The sequence below is a fragment of the Larimichthys crocea genome, chromosome V (assembly GCF_000972845.2).
Source record: "Larimichthys crocea isolate SSNF chromosome V, L_crocea_2.0, whole genome shotgun sequence".
NCBI classification, from domain to species: Eukaryota; Metazoa; Chordata; class Actinopteri; family Sciaenidae; genus Larimichthys; species Larimichthys crocea.
The window spans coordinates 3,421,766-3,446,338 of NC_040015.1; positions in this window are offsets into that span (position 1 = coordinate 3,421,766).

Sequence of the window (24,573 nt, forward strand, 5' to 3'; positions counted from 1 at the left end):
AATACATCTGTATGTGTGTAGAACGCACACACAGTCAGCTACCCAATGAGGATTTTCATTCAATCCCAGCACAGATGGGAACATAGTGATGGGAATTTCAGCCGGTTCTTTTGGCTCTGCATACTATAAGGAGCCAGCTCTTTCGGCTCCCAAACGGCTCCTCACATTTTATTAATTGGTTTTAATTGCTATACGTCTTGACCAATTATGTGCAGCCTCCACACAAAAAAGTGTAGAAAAAAAAGTTTTTTTCCCCCTGCTAGTTTTTTTTTTCCTCCACTTTAATTGAAAGCCGAATGTGATTGGTCAAGATGTGTGAGAACAGGCATGGTATGAGGGAGAGTGTTGAGGCCAACTCACACTGAAGGCGTTAAGGCCGCGTAACGGCTGAGCCACGGTCACCGTAGCAGATAGCCGCCAGTCTAGTCAATGAGAGCACTCACACAGGGCGCGTCTCAGAAGCGTCTCTCCGCGCCACGGCACGAGCTTTACGTAGCATTTCTATATTTGATGCGAGCCGCTGCTAAACCTCGTAAATTTCAACAGAGCACTGCGCACCAGACAGGAAATCCGACACAGAATCAATGTAATAAACTTCTGCCCCCTTTCAAAGTAAAACACAATATGCAGTTCATGTAGCTTATCACAACTTCACATCAACGTTACGTCATGACTGGTGGCACCAGGTGATCAAAGATCGATCAAAGGGTCTCAATATGAACGATGAGAGACTAATTGTTGACGTGGAACAACACACAATCATTTATGACACAACAGATGCTTTTTATAATCTCCTCTACGTCGGAGAAGCAAAGTTAGCTGTTTGTTGTTGTTGTTTTCTTTATACACAGTTTATCGCGGGGTCTCGCGTACGTCCAGGATTCTTGCGTGATCTCGCGTGAACGCGGCTGACACGCGTCCAGTGTGAATTGACGCCGGGCAAAGGACGCAGCTAAAACGCAGTGCAGCCGTCACGCTGCTGTAACGCCTCCTGTATGAGTCCTGTGTCAGGGGGAGGAGACAGTGAGGCACCGAATTGAAAAAAAAAAACGGATCGTTCGCGACCGACACATCACTACACAGATAGTGACTTGTGTTACTCGTATAATACTCGTACTCGGCAAAAAAGTCCACCTGACAAGCATCTGCAGCTCCTGCTTCACTGGCTGAACTTGCTTATGAGGGGCATTTTATGCCAGCACACTATACTAAACCGCCTTAACCACGTCGCCTACGCCTGCATAATGACTGAAAAATACGCAGGCCAGTGACGCAGCGTGGAAAATGACATTCACACACTGAAACAGCCTAAACTGTCACAATCAGTCTCTCTTGGTAATACATGGACTGCTTGAATTGTGAAGCGAAGCAGCTGTTAAACTCAAAATTCATCATCATGAAGTAACTAATCATTTGTACACTAAGCCGAGCGTGCACACAGTCACGCATGGTCTTCATGTCACGTATTCAAGCGACGCCCGTCTGTCCATTGAAAGTGAATGGAATTTACACGCACACGTTAGAGGTTTCATGTCATCACATAGGTGCTGTACACGTGTTTTTAGTATAGCGTGCTGGCATAAAATGCCCCTCATACTCCCTCACACTGACACTTGATAATAAATATGTGGGATCATGTTCCCAAAATGCTATTAAAGGGTTAAAATTATTTAAGAAATACATGGATATTTGATATTTATGATTAGGACTGAAGTTGGTCAAAAGATTTAATGCAGTAAAAGTGAAAATATATATATATATCACGTATAATATTTTTATAGCAGTTAAAAAAATGTCTTGCATCGAAGGATGATTCTCTAGAATGGAGTATTAGGGCCACAGTTAAATTAAAAACATTTTTTGGAATTAATTACGAGATTTAAGTCGTTATTAAATATGGCGAGAATTAATTATGAGATTAATGTCGTTATTAAATATGGCAAGTATAAAGTTGTAATTGGTAGGTTGTTCTACAGAAGCAAGTCTAAACAACACGACAAAAGGCAAGAGTGCAACAGTTAGCAGGTAAGGTTAAGGTAAGGTAGTCTACAGGTTAACGTCTATTACATGTTGTTTAAGAAGTCGGAGTATGTACGTAATTCTTTTTTTAATGAAACCAAGAGATGCAGCCTTTACAATCAGACATATGTCTATAGCTCAGCCAAAAGCCATGCATTGAAGCCTTTAAATGACAATTCTGGGCAAATTCAACCTGGGGGTATAGTTTCCCAACATTTTAGGTCTAATGAATCTGATGCCAGTCTGTGCCAGATCTTAGGCTGTTTACATCCCACAAGACCGCATTTTTATTTCACAGACAACGACACTTGGCTATTCAAACATACACCGAGGGGTTTGTTTACTTCCTATAGTAAACCTGTGTGCCTAAAATCAAATAGGAGACCCCTCTGCTCTGGTCACATGACTGGTCAAAGATCGTCGATGTAAACTTAGAAAGGAAACTCACAGAGGGCAAGAGGAGCCAGAAACATCCCACAAACAAGAGGTAGACCAAAACAGTCCACAAGCCACAATAAACATTACAGTGGTCCCTCGTTTATCGCGGGGGATACGTTCTAAAAATAACCCGCAATAAACGAAATCCGTGAAGTAAGTTTTACAATTATTATACATGTTTTAAGGCCGTAAAACCCCAAACCACACACTTTTATACACCTTTTTACACACATTTTGTACAGTATTCCCTTAGTTTATCAGGACGCAGAACACATGTGCGGTTCTCCCTTAGCCACTTTAGGATGCAGAACACAATGCACATTCACACTGTACAGTACGCTGTAAAAAAAAGCATGCAAAATTACACTAAAAAAATCTGCGAAACAGCGAGTCCGCGAAAAGTGAACCACGTTATAGCGAGGGACGTGTGTATATTATTAAGACCCAGATGGCCAAACTCTCTCTTGGCAGTTCTGAATGTGACTCCCCCTTATTCTCTCTTTTAAGGGGAGACCCACGACACAGATGTTTTTATGAAGCAGAGTAGCCTACGATCTCTTGCAGAATGCAGTCCGAGGTAAGACAGGACATGCATACACTTTATGATTCAGTTAATTTCGGTAAATTATTAACAATTATAACTATTACTGTGTAACGGGTCAACTACAAAGTATGCTGGGGTTCCAGTCAGAGTCTGACAAAAAAAATAAATAAATAAAACAGAAATACCAAAATAATGCAGTCAACCCACACAAAAATAATAACCAGGCAGATTAGCACAGCAATAATAAAGCAATCAACACACCAGCAAGGTGATTTTCAGAAGATTAATTTTTTTTTTCAAGGCCTGAATAACCAAAGAAACAAAAGAGTTCAGTTCCTTCCTTGTTTGGGAACTGTCTGTTCCAGGATTTTGCAAATCCCACAGTCCAGTCCAGGCATGCGCAAACAAAACAAAAAATCCGCTCCGGGTTTACCGCGGACACCCACACAAAATAAGTAAATAACTCAAGGTAAACCAGCGTCTCACGTCGCGGTGCAGTACACACAAAACAAAAGGAAAATAACAAAAAAAAAAAGTACAATGGGTACTCACTGTACCGAAGTTTTAAAGTAAATATGTCAGTCTGACGGTCTTCTCCACCGGAACCGGCACCTCCTGACGCTTGAAACAGCTGATCCCAATCAAAGAAATACACAATCCAATCCAGGGTCGATGGGACTCCAGCGACGCATATATGTAACGTGGTCTTAACCACATGCTTAACAATGCTATTCGATTTTCCTTCGCGACTCTCTGGACTCTGTCCTCTTCCTACCTCCTTTCACCGGTGACTTGCACCTATCCTAAATACTGCGGATTCAAACTGTGCGGGATGCGGTGGTTTACTTCCATTGGAGTAGGCGCTGATGTGGGTGGATGCCATGGATGGAAGTGTGTTTGAATGAAAAGGGTGTGTAGCAATGTGATTTGGACTGTAGAGATAGGTTGAGAAGCTCGGCCATCCGCGAGGAGCTCAGAGTAGAACCGCTGCTCCTCCGCATCGAGAGGAACCAGTTAAGGTGGCTCGGGCATTTTGTGAGGATGCCTCCTGGACGTCTCCCTGGTGAGATGTTCCGGGCACGTCCCTCCGGGAGGCGGCCCCGGGGAAGACCCAGGACACGCTGGAGGGACTATGTCTCTCGGCTGGCCTGGGAACGCCTTCCTGGGAGAGCTGGACGAAGTGGCTGGGGAGAGGGAAGTCTGGGCCTCCCTGCTGAAGCTGCTGCCCCCGCGATCCGACTACGGATAAGCGGGAGAAGATGAGAGAGATGAGAAAACTTGTGTCCCACATTCCAGGTCCTGCATACAGTTTGGAAAACTGAGGCAACAAACTGTGTTCCCTGGTCTGACAGGATGTAGTCAGAAATGCCCCACCGGGTCAAGATGTCTTTGACCATGATCTGCGAGATTGGTTTCAGCAGTGGCATTTCTGATGGGGAACAGTTCAACCCACCAGGAGAAATAGTCAACACCACTTCTTGGTGGAAGTAGTCCAGCAACTGTGGGCGGAAACTTGGAGGTATGTAGAGTTTGTAGATGGTTTTGTAGGGAAGGGTGACGCGCCGGTAGAGGAGATCATCCATGATGATGTATGCAGGGTTCGTATCATTGTCTTGTCCCAATTCTACTACTTGTTGGTATAGAACTTGACACTCTGGATCTTCCTGTTGTCTCCTCCACAGAGCCTCAATTGAGATGGGAAGCTCTTTTGATGGTTTTGGAGGGGCAGACATGACGGTAGCATACACAGGTGCGGTTGTATGGAGGGAGTCTGTAGGAGCTCGGGAGAGGGCATCCGGTACAGTGTTATATTTTCCCTTTCTGTATTCCACAGTGAAGGTGAATTCTTGAAGCCGGAGCGCCCACCTGATGAGTCGTGTGCTGGGTTTGGTGGTTTTGAACACCCATAGAAGGGAGGCATGATCGGTAACCACCGTGAACAGTTTACCTTCCAGGTAAGTTCTCCACTTCTCCACTGCCCACACCACGGCCAAACATTCTAGCTCAGTGGCAGCATAATTTTTCTCTGCAGGGTTTAGACTGCGGCTGGCAAAGGCAAGGACTTCCTCGGTTCCATAGCTGGATTTCTGGACGAGCACAGCCCCAAGCCCAATCTCACTGGTGTCGGTGTGTACCACAAAGGGAGCATTAAAGTTTGGATCATGTTCTCAGTGCGAGGAACTGGACGTGGAAGTTTCATGGCCGGGAAAAGTGTTCACAATCAGAGGTAAATGGAATGGAATGGAAACCTTTATTTAAATTCTCGGTAATACAAGCACCAGTTGTAAATGACACTAGGCAATGGAACAATAGTGTTGTTGATTAACATACAGTGCACACATCTTGCCTAAATGTTTTTTTTTGTTTGTTTTGTTTTTTACTTTTTTACTCCATAATCAATATCTAGAGTTGAGCGGCTGTGGCGTGACGTGTGGTCAGGAGTCACATGCACATACTATGATGCCTATCTATCAAATGAAACTCTGCTACATTCTGTACAGGCTGGACTCCACAACAACTAGGACTAGATCTTCCAGGCCTAGTTACCGGACAACAAAGTAGAGAGAAGACTGACAGCGACGCTTTGAGGTAAATACAATCTAGGTGGATTTGTATGTCCTCCATTCCAGATCATCACTCAGTCAACACAATTTGTCAGCACAGGAGTTATAGCCAAGCTCAGTCTTTAAACATGTGCTAATCTGTTGCTAGTCGGCTCTTAATTTAAACATGTCTTCTTTGTTCAGATCCTGTCCTGATTACCTGCCTGCCTGCCCATCTGCCAACCCTGTCATCTCTTCAAGCCCCCCTACAGCTACTTCCCCCCTGAACCCACTCTCCAGCCCCACACCTCCCTTATCAAATAAACTTGACCATACTTCAACAGTTGGTGTCTTATTTTGGGTTCCTTACTAAATTGTGACATTTTCCTTGTTTAACTACAGTGAAATACTTCAGTGATTTGTCTCCTCTTTGGAGCCATCGTAGTTTACTTAATACAGATGATAGAGTAATCTCTTATGTTATCAAGGGGTTAATGGTAATTTTAAGTTTATGTTTATGTACATTTTAATTAATAAAGTAATAATTAATAATAAGGCATTTCAGAAAGTGCTTTGGTTTACCAAGTGAGAGATATGGCTGCGTTAGCAGCAGCCTCCTCAATTGATACAAATTAGCCATAAATTCCTTGATGAATCGGTTATAGAGCCATGCATTGGGTATCGCGAGACTTGGAATCGGTTGGCGGCTTCACACACTTTTGGGAAAATCCACTGGGCCCGTTCGCAGCACATTGCATGAGCATGGCATATTTGGTCCGTCCTGCACTTGACTTCAAACCCCACCAGGAGCATTTTAGAAGTGAGCGTTTAGTCCGCCATTTTGGCCATTTATCTGGTGTATGTTCTTCTAAACATGCTTCTACGTGTCTAAATATGCTACATAGTTCATTAGTTTCGCTTTTGTCTGTTTTTACGACCGGAAGTTTGCACGGGGTATTTTATTTTGAAAATCCACCAGATTCTCTCCAATAGATGATGTTGATTCAGGCACACTTTTTTGGTCCATGTCTAAAAATTAATACATTGACACAAGCACAGTCTTTATTGCCGGCATGTGGTCTATTATTACAGTCTTTCAAGGGCCAACCCACATTCCATTGTGGTAAGACCCAGCTTAGGTTAAACCCTTTGTAAAACATGAATAAAAACAGCAAATTCAAGCCTTTTTTCCCATTTATTTTTAAATGGAACAGTATAAAAACAGTAGTGCAAATGCAATTTGACTAAATAAATCTAGGAATAATTATTTTTAAAAAATAAAATAAAGTGCAGCCACATCTTTGCATATGTTGGATGTCGTAGTCTTTTAGCAGAGACTATCCAGGTGGATCCGGTTCAAAGAGCCAGCTCTTTTAAGTGAGATGGGAGCCGGCTCCTGTCCGTCCGCGAGCCACTCCTTTTTTTTTTTTTTTTTTTTACTTTTCTCTTTAGGAAAAGTACCTATGGGCGCGGCAGGCATTGGCTACGGGTGTCACATGCATGTTATGCAACCAATCATGTGAGGATTGACAAGGATCATACCACCAAGCAGGGACAGGCGGGGGTAGCAGGCGTGAAGACAAGAGAGGAGTGTGGTGCAAAAATGTATTATTTTTACTCTATACCAAAAAGATTTTGGTTTTATTTGTCCAGATGTCAGTGGTGGGCAATAACAACGTGCTGTATTTAATTTATCTTTTTTTCAGTACTTTACTTGTTTTGTGTTGTGTGTTTAAATGAAAAAAATGAAAATGACAATAGCTGTCCGTTTTTAAATTGCAATGCTTAAGTTTTTTTAGCCGTTTCTATCTGCTTTGTGTAGCAGAGTGGTTCTTCAAGCAAGTTAGTGCATTCATTGGGTGGTTTCAGAGAGTTACAAGTGATTTTATAACTGTAAATGCAATTGGCTAGAGCAAATTATTGGAATTTAAGTGATATGTGTTCATACAATACAATCAGAAGTCAAAACAGTGCGAAATTTGCCTGAATTATAAAAGGTATAAGTGCCCGAAAGAGCCAGTCGCGGCACACCGCCAGCGGCCAGCCAGCGCCGGGAGAGGTCCCACGAGGGGATCCTCCCGCACCGTGCGGCCGTCCCTGACCCGCCGAATTGAATCCCCTGGGCAGACTGCGCGAAGTTGATCACAAGCAAATTCACATCGGAATATACCATTGTGTGAGGGGATTAAAATTAGCTAGTGCTGTAAATAGTTCATAAATAAGGTAGATTTGAATTAGAATGCCAAACTTAATTATTAAGTGTGGATATTTTATAATAGGAAAATGCAATTTTGAAAAATAGGCCATGTTTAGAGAGATTGTTTGGGATCGTTAAGTGGGCCACTCCAATTGTTTAGGCGGGCCGGATGTGGCCCGGGGTCTGTAGTTTGGAGACCCCTGTTTTACAGGGTTACTGTAAGGAGGAGCCAGTGCTGTGGACAGTTAATTTCTCTATTCTTAAGTATTTTTAATTAGAAATGATGGAGACTTAAACAGGTCAAGATTGACTGAACAATGCAATGAGATGGTCATGCAAAAGTTGCAATTTCAGGACATCAACACGTTTAGAGCTCTTAAAGCATTATAGATTGAAACATTTGCACACTCGGTCACTTCCCTGTTTGTACTCTGATTGTCCTTGTTCCTTTAAAAGTTGGGGTGCACTTAAAACATATTTGTCTCGAGATCATCCAGAACCTGAGCAGTTAGAGCAAATTGTTTCTTTTTTGTGTCTTGTTTGTAATTTATGTGGTTTTCACACAGAGAAACAATATTTTGAACACCTTCGGACTCATTTGAAAAAACACAAAACTATCCAGTGTGTTTTTAAAAGGTGTGACTATAGCATTTTTATATATTTACAACTTTTGCCTCACATAAAAGTAGGAAGCATGCTCCTCACTGCCTGGAGGATTTTAAGCAAACTGTACTCCAGACGTTTCCAAGTCAGGCAACAGATGATGATAGTTCATTGGCAGATGAAAGTTACGTTTCTTCTAGTGGAACACTGTAGGGGAGGGTGAGGACTTGGTTAAAGTCATTGTAGATGCGCTTGGTTCCTCACTGCTTAAATTAGGCTGCATCTTCAATGTGCCAAGTAGATGAGATGAGATTATAGGGGAGCTTCAATTTATCACTTCCTCAGTATCTGCACCCGTAATAAAAAACATTATCCATAAGACACTAGAGGACCATAATTGCACTGTCGGAGAAAAGGTGATCACAGATTTGGTAAACAGCATTTGCCAGTTAAATCCTCTTAGTATATAGCCTTTAGTGAAGAAGGTCCTCTTGGCTCCAAACTCCAAACTATTCTTGTGACTATAGTAGTTTTCACGACGGTTCCCATTTCAAGGAAAATAGTTTTCTGTCTCGAGAGGAGTTTAGACTTTCACTGCTACTCTACTGTCTCCAATTTGGTCTTCTCCCTCGGGTGATGTGGCCACTCACTGTCTACGAGGTTCCACTAACAACTGTGGAGAAGATGGAGCGAGCCATCACTGGATATGTGAAACAGTGGCTTGGTGTCCCACGCTGTCTGACCAACATCAGCCTCTATGGCAAAGGGGTCCTCGAGCTGCCCATCACAAGCCTCACTGAAGAATACAAGTGCTCTAAAGTGAGACTCCAGATGACTCTGACAGACTCCAAAGACCGGACCATCAGTGAAGCTGCACCACCCCTGTCAACTGGACGGAAATGGACACCATCCGGTGCAGTACAGCATGCCACGGCAGCCCTGAGGCACAGCGATATTGTGGGACACATCCAGATGGGAAGAGGAGGCTTCGGCCTCACAACAAGCAAACCAACTTGGTGTAAGGCCTCAACGTCGGAGAAAAGGAAAATTGTGGTGGAGGAGGTGCGTCGCCAGGAGGAGGCTGAAAGAACTGCAAAGGCTGTCTCGCTTGCCAAGCAGGGACAGTGGATGAGGTGGGAAGGCCTGGAGAAGAGAAAGCTCGGCTGGAGGGATCTCTGGGAAATGGAGGCTAGCAATATCAGCTTCATCATCAGAGCTACCAATGACGTGCTCCCATCTCCTAAAAACCTCCACCTGTGGTATGGCGAAGATCCAACCTGTGCCCTCTGCCCAACATCAGCAACTCTCAAACACATCCTGACCGGTTGTAAGACCAGCCTCACACAAGGCCGCTACACCTGGAGGCACAACCAGGTCCTCAAGAGTTTGGCAGCAGTGCTTGAAGGCAAGAGAAATACCATCAACTCCTTGCCCATGAGAGCCACCACTTCCATCACAGCACCACCGACATTCGTCCGAGAGGGACAGGAAAAGCCCAACCATCCTCCTCTCAAGCCAGAGGTTGGACAGCTAACCATGGCCCAGGATTGGAAGATGCTGGTCGACATAGGTCAGCAATTAATCTTCCCAGCAGAGATTGCAGCCACCACCCTAAGGCCAGACTTGGTGCTCTGGTCCCCTTCACTGAAGTCTGTTTTCATAGCAGAGCTCACAGTCCCGTGGGAAAATGCAGTTGAAGAGGCCTATGAGCGCAAGAAGCTGCGCTACACAGAACTGGCGGCGGACGCACAACAGCGAGGCTGGAAAGCCAAGGTCTATCCCGTCGAAGTTGGATGCAGAGGGTTTGTGGCTTCGTCCACCATCAAATGGACAGATTCTGCGGCAGACAGTCAGATCACTCTCTGAAGCGGCCGAAAGAAGCAGCCAGTGGATCTGGATGAAGAGGAAGGACCCTTGCTGGGCTCATAGATCAGCAACATGACCCCCCACCCCCACCCCCGGACGCCCCTGCCTTGCATAGTCCCATGGGGCTGCACCACCTACACCACCTTTAATTGGGCATGGGACACAACCGCAGGCGTGATCAACCTGTCGCTGGCCACCATCGATGAGGGTGTCTAGTGATAAAGGCCGAAACACCCCGTGATTCCTTGGAACACTACTGACGATGTGTCCCAAAATTAAGATGTCAATTTTGGGACACATCGTCGACCATGATGGCTCCCATGCCACTCTCAACATCAAGGCTAACCTCATGTGAGTACCATCCATTGGCACAACGGACAGTATACCATCATGTCCAGTGTTTCATGATTCTGTGATGAGTTTGAAATATGTAATCCATTAGGAACCTCTCATGAGAAGCACAAGGAAACTGCTGTCTACTGGGTGTTGGTTTGGTTATCCTCAAGTGCTGGAGCCCTTATTAATGGATCTGAAAAGCTTTGAGGAGCATGGTCTTTTTGTGCCGTGTTTGGGAAAACTAATTAAGGGCACCGTATTTTCTGTGATTGCCGACAAACTTGGTGCCCATTCATTGGGGGGTTTGTTGAAAGTTTCTCTGGGTCGTATGTTTGTAGAGTTTGTATTGGAGAGCGATCCCAGTTTCAGGAGATATAAGTCAGGACAGGTGCATTCCCCTGTAGAACTAAACAGCGACACCAGTTGACGCTGAAGCAGCAGCAGCCAGTGACACTCATAGCCACGGTGTTAAAAGGGAGTGTGCAATTACAGAAAGGTTGGATCACTTTCATGTGACAACAGGTTACCCACCTGACGTTTGCTTGAAGGAATTATACCTGTAGAATTGGCATTGTGTTTGGATATCTTGATAAAGAAAAACTACTTGAGTATTGAGGAGCTGAATGCAATCATCAGGAAATTCCCGTACAAGGGGAAAGACAAGACAAATTGTCCCACATGTATAACACCAACCTTTGCCTCCCGTAGAACCATAGGTGGCAATGCACATGAAAATTGGTGCCTACTGAGGCTCCTTCCACTTATGGTTGGCTCCAGAGTACATGAAGAGGACCAGGCAAGGCGACTGTTGATGACACTCAAAGATGTTGTTGAGTTGTGCATGTCACCTACCCACACAGATGCAAGCATTGGTCTCCTAGATAGCCTAATTGCTGAGCATAGACATAGATTTTTCACTGTTTTTCCACAACGGAACTTGATCCCTAAACACCATTTTGTTGAGCATTACCCTCAGCGTATTAAAGCATTTGGCCCACTAGTGCTCTTATGGACAATGAGGTTTGAAGCCAAGCACCACTTCTTTAAGAATTCTCGTTTGGCTCTCAACGAAGGCGGTCACATCTTCTCCTCCCCTCCTCTCCTCCCCTTGGCCTTGCCTGCTCTGCTCTCTTGTCTGTGTCTAGTCTTTTGTCTACTGTTGAAGAGACTCTCCTTGTAATGCTCTCCAATCTATCAAGCATTATGGATTTGATCAACTGGTCTCTAAGCGCAATTGACACCATCTTCTCAACGAGGATGTATGTCCTGCCGGAACGTTTGCTGCTGGTTACTCGATGGACGCCTGGGAGAAGTGGCGGGTCGTGTGTCTGGCGGCTCTTTCTGTGGAGGACGCTGAAGACATCTATCTATTCGGATTGTTGATGACAAGTGTCTCGCTGATTGGAGCGGGCATGGCACTGATTCATCGAGGCATGCGGAAAACACTGACAGCCGTGCAAAGTCCCAAAAAGCTGCCGGCTATGATTGAAGCACTGAGCAGAGCTGTCGGAAACCTGAATGAGGCCATGCACCGGAATATGGATAACATCGCAGTGTTGGAACGCAAAGTGGATGACATCACAGAGACTATGAACCGGAACATGGTCACCATTACAGGATCGATGGAAAACATCAAGAACAACCAGGATATGGGCTACATCATGGAGAAGCTGACAGTTTTGCATAGGCAAATGGATCGTTTTGGAGACCAAGCTGGCTGAGAGAGCCTGTAGCAGATAACGAAGCTACGGGGCCCCAAGACCAAACAAATTCCAATCTTATCTTGACCTCCCCACACCTGCAGAGCCTTGGCCAAGGCTTCTGTTGGAATAACAACTCCTCGGATGATCGCTACAGTGAGACACTCTTTGCCCTACTCCCCCATCTCCCACTGACACTTGTTAGACTGTTCTGCTATGACCTGATCAAGGCTGTCTCCACAGCAACTGCCATGCCATCGCCATAACATCTGCGGACTGAGGCTCCATGATTACGGGCAGGGCGGGGCACGTCTCCAGGCCTACGCACACATGCACAGACTTACAGATATGCTTTCACTGCCCTACCCCCATCCACCCACATTCACCACTTGTCCCCCTCAGCCTGACAAGGCAGGTCTGTGACCAGCGCCCTCTGGCTGCAGGACCGAATGGCTGCGTGTCTGTGCTGGGATTACTCAAACCCCCCATTCCCTATCCCCTGGTTGCTAGTGATGTGTCTCATGTTGTAGAGTGTACTGTATATGTGCTATAACTGCTGAGGTGTTTTTGTCCTGCTCCCAGAGTGTACTCCTGACAGGAGCACAGACTGGGGGTTGTTCTTTTTTTTCTCCTCCCCTCTCACCATGTTGTATCCCTTTTTTCTTCTTTCCTTTGGCTACCATACACTGTCCTGTCCTCCCCCACTTGTCATATTACATGTATTATTTGTATGGACAGACTGGTCTGCAATTTCGTTGTACTGTACTTGTACTGCTACAATGACAAAATAAAGCCCCTATCATCATCATCATCATCATCATCATCATCATCATCATGAAACAGAAGCGCTGCTTGTGAAGTCCATGGCAACAAAACACCAGCACATGATTGCATACCATCTCCATAGTTCGAATGTCAAAAAAACAGCTGTCTCTGTATCAAGGATGACAAGAGTTCCATTTGAGGTTGTAAGTGAGAACATTCAAGAATTTTTATCGCAGAGATTTCCTGAAGAGAAGACTGTTCATTTGACAAACAACGCTGACTGTCAAGGCACCAGCTATGGTACTGGCATGATGGTGGCATATGGCTCCACTGGTGGGTTGCCGGATTTTGCTAAAATACTACAAATCATGATTGTTCGTGACAGTGTAGTGTTGGTACTAAAACTGCAGAGTGCATGGTACTGGGAGCATTTTAGATGTTTCAAGTTGGAGTCCACAAGCCCAGTCAAAGTAATTGAGCAGTCTCAACTCACTGACACATACCTATTGGCTGCCTATGCAGCGGGAGGCAATCGAATGGTTTCTCTGAGACACCACATCTGCTTGTCGAACTAGGTAAAGTATCATTGTAATAGCTTCTTGAACCTATTTTGTACCTTATCAAAACATTTTTGTTGTTTCCTGTCAACAGCATGCGTACAAGAGGGTCGACTGTGACCCCTTCATAACCTATTGTAAGAAAATATTTGTTCTATCTAATCAAATTGTCTTCTTTTTCTACTGCAGTTCTGCTTGCACACATCTGTGATGATGTCTGCCCCTGCACAACTTTGTGTTATTATTGAAGAGACTCAAGTCCACAAGTTAATCCTACCAAGAGGAATCCCTGGCACTGTAGACGAACTTTTGGCTGCAGCACATTAACATTTTCAACTCCAAGACCGTGATGTACATGGACAAAGAATTTGATTGGCAGTTTTTCACTCTGCTGTCAACCGAATCAATCAAGGACAAAGACACAATCAAACTTGTGAAAAGAGAAGAACCTGTTGTTATTGAAATACAAGATGGCCAACTACTGGTCAAAAATAAGAAGGCGTGATGTACCATGTCCTGAGCTGGATATCAATTCCTTGAGGAGGAGGTCCAATGGAGAGCAACAACCGGCGAAGAACTGCAAGAGACCGAGGAGGGCTGAGGTTAACTACCTGCCTCCACATCCCAGTGGAGAAACTAGAGACAGTCTGGAGGTATGTTGGTCTGGGTATGTGGGTGCGAGTGTATTGGTCTGGGTTGGGGGCAGATGCGTGTGTATTGGTCTGAGTCTGGGCATGTAAGTGAGTCTGTGTGTGGGGGTACGGGTCTAGTCTAATTCCCTTCTTGTCCACTTGGAGGTCTAGAGACAAGAACTTCTGAATGGATAGAAGAAGAAGGACAACAAAAAAGTCATTCAAGAGAAAATGGCCAAAACCTTCTCCACGGCTTGAGGTGGTGAGAGGTAGTCTGGCTGTCGCTGAATTCAAAGAGAGATGGCCTGCTTTATTTTGTGAAGCTGAGGTAAGCATTGGCAGACATCAAAATGTTAATTTCTCCTTTGGGAACTAACCATTTGTTTTCAGAATACATATATTTAGTACTGCTGGGATTGATCACATTAACAATAATCTTGAAATGCTCTTCTCTTAATGTTGAAATTGGAAGCTTAGTGTGCCTCTTTTTACACAGCGGCACCAGCAGCTACACCATGTCTAGCTGCTGGTTGTAGGTCATATGTAAGCAATGGACGCTGTCTGAGGATGCTATGTAAGCGAGCTACAAGGGGCACTAGACAGCCATGTCAATATGCACAGTTTGCACTTGTTGAGATAATAATTGTAATTGCTGGCGCCTTCTATGCTTCAATCAGATAGTGTCCGCATGTCACATAAATGAGTGAATGAACCCCTTAAATTGGCAGTGTTGGTCCGTTAATACAGTTCCTCATCATGATCTTAAACCTTGTAAATGCTTCTGTCATGTCTGCCTGTCTGTCATCTTATGTCAATTCAGATCAAGGAGGAGTTTAGGAAGATTACAACAATTCCCCTGGAGCATAGATTCCTGTCCAAACTGGACCTGTACACACCAAAGCTCATTGCCCTGATGAAGACCAAGGGAGGTTGCATGGGAACCAAGCTGAGGCCACTCCTGAGTAAACTGAGTCAGGTGTGTAATCTCTCTGTCTCTCACTCACTGACTCACTCACTCACACAACACATTGCCCTATACGTACAATACGTACAGTATACTTATATGGCTAATCCTGGCACGCATTAGCTTCGATGGCCTCTGTGCTCCCATTTACCACTCATCGCTCTTGCTCCCTGAAAACATGGCACATAATCCTATATACTCACCCAACAGTGCATTGTATTTAACAAATAATTAAGTATTGACACAATATTAATCTGTCCACAGAACCTAAGCACTGAAGCAAGACGTGAAGCAGTTATCCGTGCTCTCATACTGTACCTCGGCGAGAAGGAGGTGGACCCTTTTGAAGATTGCTGGGTAAAGCATGATTTTTTAGTACATTTAGTGAAGGCAACTGGTGTGCAGACAGATGCCACTCAACTGGCATGTCATTCATCAGTGATGCCATAAGTCTTGCACCATCTAATGGCCATGGCAACCCATCCCACGAGCCATCTGATTTTTTCATGCATCCACAGCGGAACTGGCCAGATGATGCTGGTTCATTTGAAAATAGTTCTGACCCCATTAAGCTTGCTTTGTGCCATCCTGATAGTCTATCTAGGTACAGTATATATTCATTGTGCCCATATGATGAAAGAGTAGTAACTTCAAATGATTGAAACAGTTTTTCATTTTTGAAATGATTGAAATTTATTGTTTGTTTCTTAATACAATATTGTGTTGAGCCGCATTTTGTAATAACGGTGCATTTTGTAATAAACGTCCAAAATGTAATAACTTTTTCATTTCATTTTGTAATAAAGCCGCATTTTGTAATAAACTGCCCCAACACATTTTGTAATAAATTTTGCCGCAGTATGTAATAATATATAATAATAATAATAATATATAATAATAATAATTACATTTTGACAAGATTATTACAAAATGCACTTGCAACTTTTTTATTTTCTAGGAAATGTAATAACATGGTGCATTATGTAATAATACCTAATATTGTTGTTTGTTAAACAATGAATTTATACAAGAGTGACTTTTGTTGTTTTTTATGCAATTTCCCTTAGAGCTATGTAGCCCAATAAATCTATGTATGACAGAATATAACTTTAGTTGCCTATTTGAAGTTTGGAATTATATAGGCCAATAACTTATGGCCAAAGTCAAAGCTCTACATGGTCTGTCACTCAGGCAGGGACGGGAGGGCGGGCTGTAATCTGATTGGCTGCTGAATCAGTTCTACAAAGATCATGCGCTGCTTGCATGCTTAATTGAGACAGCCAACAGAGTTCAACATGATGCCAGGTATGAAAAAACTGTGCCAAATATTATCTGTGTAATTTGAATTATGGTACTGTGATGCCGCAGGTGGTGGTGGGTTATCAAAATTGTAATAATTAAAATACTTTCTTAAATATTAATTCAAGATAAAATCTTTTAGTACTTGAAATGAAATTCCACAAATAAAATAAAAGTGCAAAAAAAAAGGCACAAAATGCTGTTTAGTTTTGGGAGTTAAACATTTTCCCTCTTTTGTCACCCTTGTAGGTCTGCTAATTATAACCCTGACCTGCACCCTGCTGGGGCTCATTGCAGGCCATGGACAAAAGCAAGCAATGACCGAGGAAATGTACGATGTCATAGTTCGCAAGTTGAGAGGAGAGTTTCATGTTCCAGTTTCTGAACGCACAAGAATTCAACAAAATGCCTTGATGCGTCTCTGGAGAAATCAAGGGGTCTATTCTCTCAGTGAGGATGGGCAGACACTGCTGTGTGCCGGCAAGCCAGTCATGCTACAGTCTAATGTTGATTGTGTTGTTAAGGGTCTAGAAAATACTAAGGGTTCTTGAGCAAGAAAGTTGAGCAAACGACTGAAAATGCATCATAGTGGCATAAGTGAAAGAAAGGTGCAGGAAATCTTGAACAAAACTGAGTGGTACCAACTTTAAAATGCAAAGTTTCTAAATAAGCCCCCTTTGATGACCATTCAAGCCAAAGAAGTGCAAGATCTACACCAAATTGACCTATTGGACATGGGAAAAATTTAAATTAGTTATGGTCAGGCTTTATACCATTACATTCTCACAGTGATGGATGTGTTCAGTCGTTACATCTGGCTGAAACCATTGTAAAGAAAAAGTAGTGTTGAAATTGCCAAACACCTTAACAAGATTTATCGTGAACATGGACCACCAAAAGTGTTACAACATGACAAAGGTACTGAGTTTAAAGGGGCGGTGAAAATTCTGATGACATCTCTGCAAGTGAAAATAATTGAAAGTTCAGCATATCATCCACAAAGCCAAGGAAAGGTTAAGAGGACACATAGGTGGCTAAGAAAGAAGATCATGTATGATCTGGTGAAATTTCAAGGGAATGGAGTTAACTGGGTCAAGCACCTACCTGTATATTCAAGAGTGCTAAATGAGGATCTTAAAGAAGTTTTAGGCTGGAGGCCTCCATTTGAAGTATACTATGGAAGAAAAAGCAACAGCATAAGCATCCTTTATGCGGTTCGCCATCTTCTGTTCATAAGGAGTCTGTGAGGAATCAACATTTAACCCTACCATCTTTGAGACATCGAGAAAAATTTGATACTAAACGGAAAAGGGTGAGAAGAATGGTACGGAAGGCCTCTGAGCACTGTGCTAAACTAATGATCAAGCGTGTATTCAAAATCTATCACAACACTACAATGTTAAGAACGCTGTTTTGGTCAGAATGAGGGATGGTGCACATCGAGTCTCCAAAAAGTATCACATAAGGCGTGGTATAATTGTGAAAAAAAATCAAAAGCTCTCAAAATACAAAGTGAGTTTTAGGGACCCAAAGACCCTCTGACAAACACAAAAATGGTTCTTCGTGTCGGATATAACTAGTGCTACCCGGCTGCGAAAAAAGACACACTCTAAAAAACCCAAGACAGCACCATCAAAGAGAGGTCTAAACCCACTTTTGTTTCAGTACACACACACAGACAGACTAGAGGAATTTATGTCAATGGAGTTAAGCATTCGCTATGACCCTGCCCCTGATGGAAATTGTCAGTTTGCAGCCATGGCTGACCAGCTATCCACCCTTGGAATATTTAGATCACCAGAAAGCTTAAGCGATGAAATTGTCCAAGACCTCAGGAATTATCCATACAATGGAAATGGAACACTCTTGTTCAACTTTGTCGAGGGCAATGACTGGGATGGATACTTGGAAAGAATGTCCCAAACTGGAAGCTATGGTGACCACATTACATTGCAAAGAGCATCTGAAATTTTCCAGGTCCAGTTTCTTGTAATTTGCTCTCTGGGAATCAATGCCTAAACTATTGTATCAGAGTCAAACATATATTGTCACAACAATCCAGTGCTAGTACTTGGTCATGTGGCAGAGGGGCATGGAGATCATTATCTGAGTTTGGAGGGACCAGTCACACCATTTATAGAGCATGTTTTGGATGCTCAAGCAGAACAGTTATATGACAACAACACACTTTCACCACTGCAGCCTGCCTCACCAGATGAGTCTGACCCACCTATCCAGCCTGATGAGCCTAAGGGCCCTGTTCTGACTACACCCCCTGTTCAGCCTGTCCTACCAACTGAAATGTTTCAGTCTATTATTAAAATGACCCTTGAGGATGACATGGAAATAGAAATTTTGTTGTTCGTTTAGCCTTTTGAGGCAATTTCATATTTGTTTAAAATTAATCTTAATGGAGAAATTTGCTGGTCACAGCAGCTCTCTGAACAAGCAGAAGACACCTACGTTGTTTAAGGTAGAACTTATATTCATTGGTTCATTATTATTTTAAATTGGCCGCAAGCCTGCATGTGTTGGTTGCATTTATTGTTGTTGAAAGGTTCTATAAATGCATAAATAAAGCTGTTCTTTACCTGTTCATCAGCGTTTCTATTTTCCATGTGCATATGTAAATGTTTACGAATGGATTAAATTTTGATACCCACAGTTTTCTTCTGTATTATAAGAAGCATAATAAGGATTGTTGGATGTTTATAACTATTCTTGGTGTGGTTTTGGTATCCAATAAAAAATATCTGCAAATTACATAATATTCTCTGTTAATGCAACCTTTGAATAGTGTACTTATAGTAATTGCTAAGTACTGCTACTAGGCTAATACAGTGATACTAATAATAGGCCTAGCTTTTACAAATACTTTAAAGTAAAATAAAATACAATTAACAAACAAATAAACTATGCTTTAGAATTGTTATTACATAATGCACCATGTTATTACATTTCCTAGAAAATAAAAAAGTTGCAAGTGCATTTTCTAACAATCTTGTCAAAATGTAATAACTTATTACATAATGCGGCAAAATTTATTACAAAATGCGTTGGGGCAGGTTATTACAAAATGCGGCTCAACACGGCCCTCAATCATGCATACCCAACAACACTGCGCTACACTTTTGAGGCATTTCAGAAACTTTTCCTTGAACTGGATGGGATCAAGCTCTCCTGAAAAGTGCACACTTTGAAGTTTAAGTTGCTGTTTTGAATGGTGCTAATACACATGCCCACCCATTCATCTGTTCCCTTTTTTTCTTCTCTTTTTGACACTTGTTGGTTGGAAGATGGTCTTGAAATTGTTGAATCAATGCATTATGGTTCTACTCCAAAGTGATTGTTCATATATTGCAGTGGTACTTGTTGTCATGTTGTCTTTCTGAAATGTGTTTAGGCACTTGTTTGCATTTGCTTCTCAAGTTAAGATGTGATGGAAAAAAATGCATAATTGGTGACAGTGTTGTGTGCGCAGTTTGAATGCATCAGTGTTTTAGTACGCTTTTACTTTAGCACTATTCCAGATGTCATCAAAATTCAGTTGCTTCTCTATATGTAAATTCTTTTGATTTCATACTTGCTTTGGTGATGTGAGCATGTATCACCCATACCAATAAAGCCTTTGAAGGCTAAGCAAATAAGTGAACCTTGTGTTGGGATCTTTGTCAAATTATTTCAAAGGTGAAGACTAACCAAAAACCTAATAAAGCTTGGGGGTTTTTTTAAATAAAAAAAAAGTAATCATTAAATGTATGTAAGATTTACTTAGTATTAGGATAATAGTAACTTGATTACTGTAACTAAATAGAAATAAACTAAAATATGTAATGGAGTAGGAGTTACTTAATATCTTCAAAAATGTTAGATTTAGTAGCATGTATATTTTACTTGATACTGGTGAGTTAATTATACTTGATATTACAGCAATAAAATTTACTTACTTAGGGTGAGTGCAAATAGTTACGAGGATTTTATTAAGTAAATCTTATCTCATAAAGTAATTTTTTTCAGTGTACAATCTATTATTTAGCTTTGTATGTACTTGTTATTTAATGTGTGTGTATAGGTCGGTCTATTTTTTTATTTTATATAAAGTGGTGGGGTTGCCGGGGCAGGAGTGACGGGCCTGCTGGGGGGCGGTCTGTGGGTGCCATATGCTGGAGGTTAGCCGTGTGTGGGGTGGTGTATGGACAGTGTGGGTGGTGCATGGACTGTGTGGGTGGTGTATGGACTCTGCGTGCTTTTTTCGGTGCGGGCCACATCAACTTGCCTTTCTGTGATGGGGGGCCGGGGTCAGTCTATGACCGGAAATGATATCAGTCCCACCAGGATTTCGTGGGCCTTTTTTGATGCCTGATGTTGCATGAGGTTTTCAAAAAAATTGCGGTGCTTTTTACAGTTTTGTTGCGATTTTGTTGCGGAAGGAAGTGAAAGTTGCGAAGTGGCGAGGTCCGGGCAGGAGGGCGCTGTAAAGCTCGCCACCTTCACCCCCGAGCCTTTCCAAGCCAACCCAGAGCCAGTTGCGGCGCACCGGCGCAGAAGAAATGCGCCCGGCGGAGGCCAGCCAGCGCTGGGGAGAGGTCCCGCACCGTGCGGCCCTCCCTGACCAGCCGAGTTGAATCCCCGGGCAGACTGCGCGGAAGTTGATCACGAGCAAAGTCACATACCATTGTGTGAGGGGATGAAAATTAGCTAGTACTGTAAATAGTTCGTAAATAAGGTAGATTTTAATTAGAATGCCAAGCTTAATCATTATGTGTGGATATTTTATAATAGGAAAATGCAATTTTGAAAATAAGCAATGTTTAGAGGGATTGTTTGGGATCGCTAAGTGGGCCTCTCCCATTGTTTAGGCGGGTCGGATGTGGCCCACGGGCCGTAGTTTGGAGACCCCTGCTCTAAGCTAAGTTCAGCGAGCCCTTTAGCTTTAGCCAACATTAGTTAACGTGTTAGCTAACACTAGCTATATTAGCTGTTGCTGTGTTGGGTCTCAATGTTTGGAGCTCCCTAACCTCATTTTTCGTCAGTTTTCAACAAAAACTAACATAGCACTCCAACAAGCAACTTCAACTCATTTTGTTTTCATCTTTCATGTAGCATTTTCTGAACAGACAGCCTACTCCTGAGTTTCCCAATCCTATAAATGCTGTGCAAAAGGATCGGTAAGCATTAGCCTCGATTGTGGTTATGTCGCCTTCGTTGCGTATCTTAATGTTTTGAATATATCCCTCCACTGCATTTTGTAACTCCTTTTGCCTCGATCTGGAGGATATCGTGGATGTATTACTCCAAAAACTGTCACTGACACATACCGGTATACCTCTTCCCATCATGGCACTCTGTCGCGCTTGACGGACCTAGCAACAGTAACTAAGGGGGGCGGGGCTCGGCGAAAGGTCAGTTCCCATCACATACATACACACAACACATACATTAGGAATGCATAACAGGAGACGCCATTACAATTTCAGTTCTACCATTTAATCATGCCCTCATATCCTATCTTCAAATATTTCTTACTACTTCTTAAAAGGAGGGAACATGAGCAACATGTAGCAATGAATACATACATTTACTGACAATTGTACTGCATTAAGTGTAAAAATACAACTAAAGTAGAGGAGAAAGAAGAGGAAAAAATAAATAAATAAAAGAGGTGACTCAAGTTCAGCACTTTAACTGAGTTCAGTCAGTGCATCTGCAACAAGCATGTACGGCATGACAGTGTCTGTGTTAGGCAGGGTTCTGGTGGGGGTACATTACGAAGGTCTGCTTCCATTGCTCTGCAGAGGTCAGAGTATAAACAAACCACCATCTGACAATCTGCCCTGGGCCCCTACACTCAGATACAAAAATGTATAATGTGCATCCACAACTGCCATTAATACCAGAGAAAAGCGGCCTTTGTAATTGCGGAATGCGCTGCCTAAATGACCAGGAGGCTGTATATAGATGTGTTTGCCATCCAGTCCACCCAGGCAATTTGGGTACTGCCACTTCTCAAAGTCCGCGGCAATAGCTCTCCAGGCAGCCTCTGATGTTGGTGTCTACAAAACAATTGCAAACACACATACCCAGTACACTACAATTAGTAATAATGTTTCATTTACATATGAGCACTGCCCAATGTAAGATTACAGATGTTTGTTAAGTGTTACTTTTTCACCTTGAAGTAATCCTCCTTCATGACCTCATAGAGAGCCTCACACGTGAAGAGGACGATCTGTGATACCGTCGTGCTTCCCATACGGTATTGGAACCCCGTCGTGCTTCCCATACGGTATTGGAACCCCAGGGATTTAAAGGTTTTCATCAAGACTCACCATTTAACTGTAACAGAGCAGGTGGAGACAGGCAGAATTACAGCTGTGTGTGAAAGTTTGTGCACCCCTTTAAAAACAGCATATGGTAATTTTTTAATTGAAAAGATGAAAAAGTCTCTCAGATATATGAAAAATATATAATATTATGCATAATTACATTTTATTTCATAAATTGAACAAATATAAAAATAAAAAAAGATTTTGGCATTTGAAGATGAGATTAATTTTTTTTTTATTCAATTCATGAAATAAAATGTAACTATGCATTGTTTCCTGATATTGCCTTTTTTCCATATATACCAGAAAGACTGTTTTTACATGTACATAGTAAATTTCAATTTCAATTCCTCATTTCATTGTCAGGCCTATCTGAGGTTGGCTGGGGAGCAAATGTCAGTGATTTCTCTATGATCTATTTAATTTTGGGAGGCTGGGGTAAAAACAGGAAGGTGTTGGCCTTTCTACAACAGCCACAAACCTGTGGCCAAAAATCTCAGTGTCACAGACAGTCGCTCCCTTGCACTGATGGCCATCCGAAAACGGGTGTTTTGCTTTGTTATTAGTGGTTGTTCTAATAAAAAGTCGAAGTCCTTGGATGTCATGCAATTCTTTAAATCTAGTTCTGTCGTTTGCCTGGTTAAAAATGCCAAAAGTATAGAAAAAAGGGTTAATGATTTTTGATAACCTTTGCCAGGACACTATAATTCAGATATTATGTGAGTGCTATAATATGCATAAGAGGTCTACATGGACATTGTCATTTAATCTCTGACAGTGTAGTCAACATAATATGTTGAAGTTATTCTAACTGATTATTCCAAATGGCAATAGTTAGTTGGTTATGTGGACGAGGACATTTAGTGATGTCCTCGTCCACATAACCAGGGCCGTGCCCACATTCTGTGGCGTCTTCTCCTTCTTTTTGTTGTTTTTTTTTCAGCACAAACCACTGCACACATTAGAGCAGCTGTAGCCAAAAGCTGCTTCTCCTCCTTTTGTAAGTTTCTACTAAGAGCATGATGGGAAAAAATGCATGATGGGAAAAAAAATGCTATAAGAGTCTAGTTGTAGTCTTGTAAATAGTGACCCTGCAAGATTGACAGTTTTTGTAAAATCTCAGTCTGAGACTAGGCTGTGACTAAAAACTCTAAACACTTGTCTTTAGATGTGAGCAGGTGTGAGCTGATAGTCTTTTCCAAATCTTTTCAAAGTCTTCTAATGTATGGTTAGCATTAGTTGTAAAAACTTGTGACCTGAACACTTGCAATATATTTTAACCTCTGGTGTGTCCATCTATTATATCCTGCTAGCCCTCTTTTATAATCTTGTCTAACATTTTAAAGGTAGAATTAGAGACCATAATCGGCAATGACTGGAACAAAAACAACAACCTTGGTTATACATTAATTCCTACCACTTCTATCTTCCCTATTAAAGTCAAAGGTAAAATCTCCCACCTAGCCAAATCTTTTTTTTAATTTCCATTATCAATTTCCTATAGTTCGCTTCAAATAGCTGTGATGTGGCAGAAGTAATAATGATACCCAGATATTTGAACCTTATATTAGTCCATTTGAACTTGAATTTACCCTCTAACTCAGTTGATCATTGACCTGAGAGCATCATAGCTACTGATTTAGCCTCATTGGTCAGATATCCTGATATCTCCCCATATTCATTCAGGTTATTCACCAGGCCTATTAACGAGGTGGAAAGTTCCTGGTATGTTATTTTAAGCATGTAATTGATATGGGTTGACCAGAAATTGTTATATTTATTGC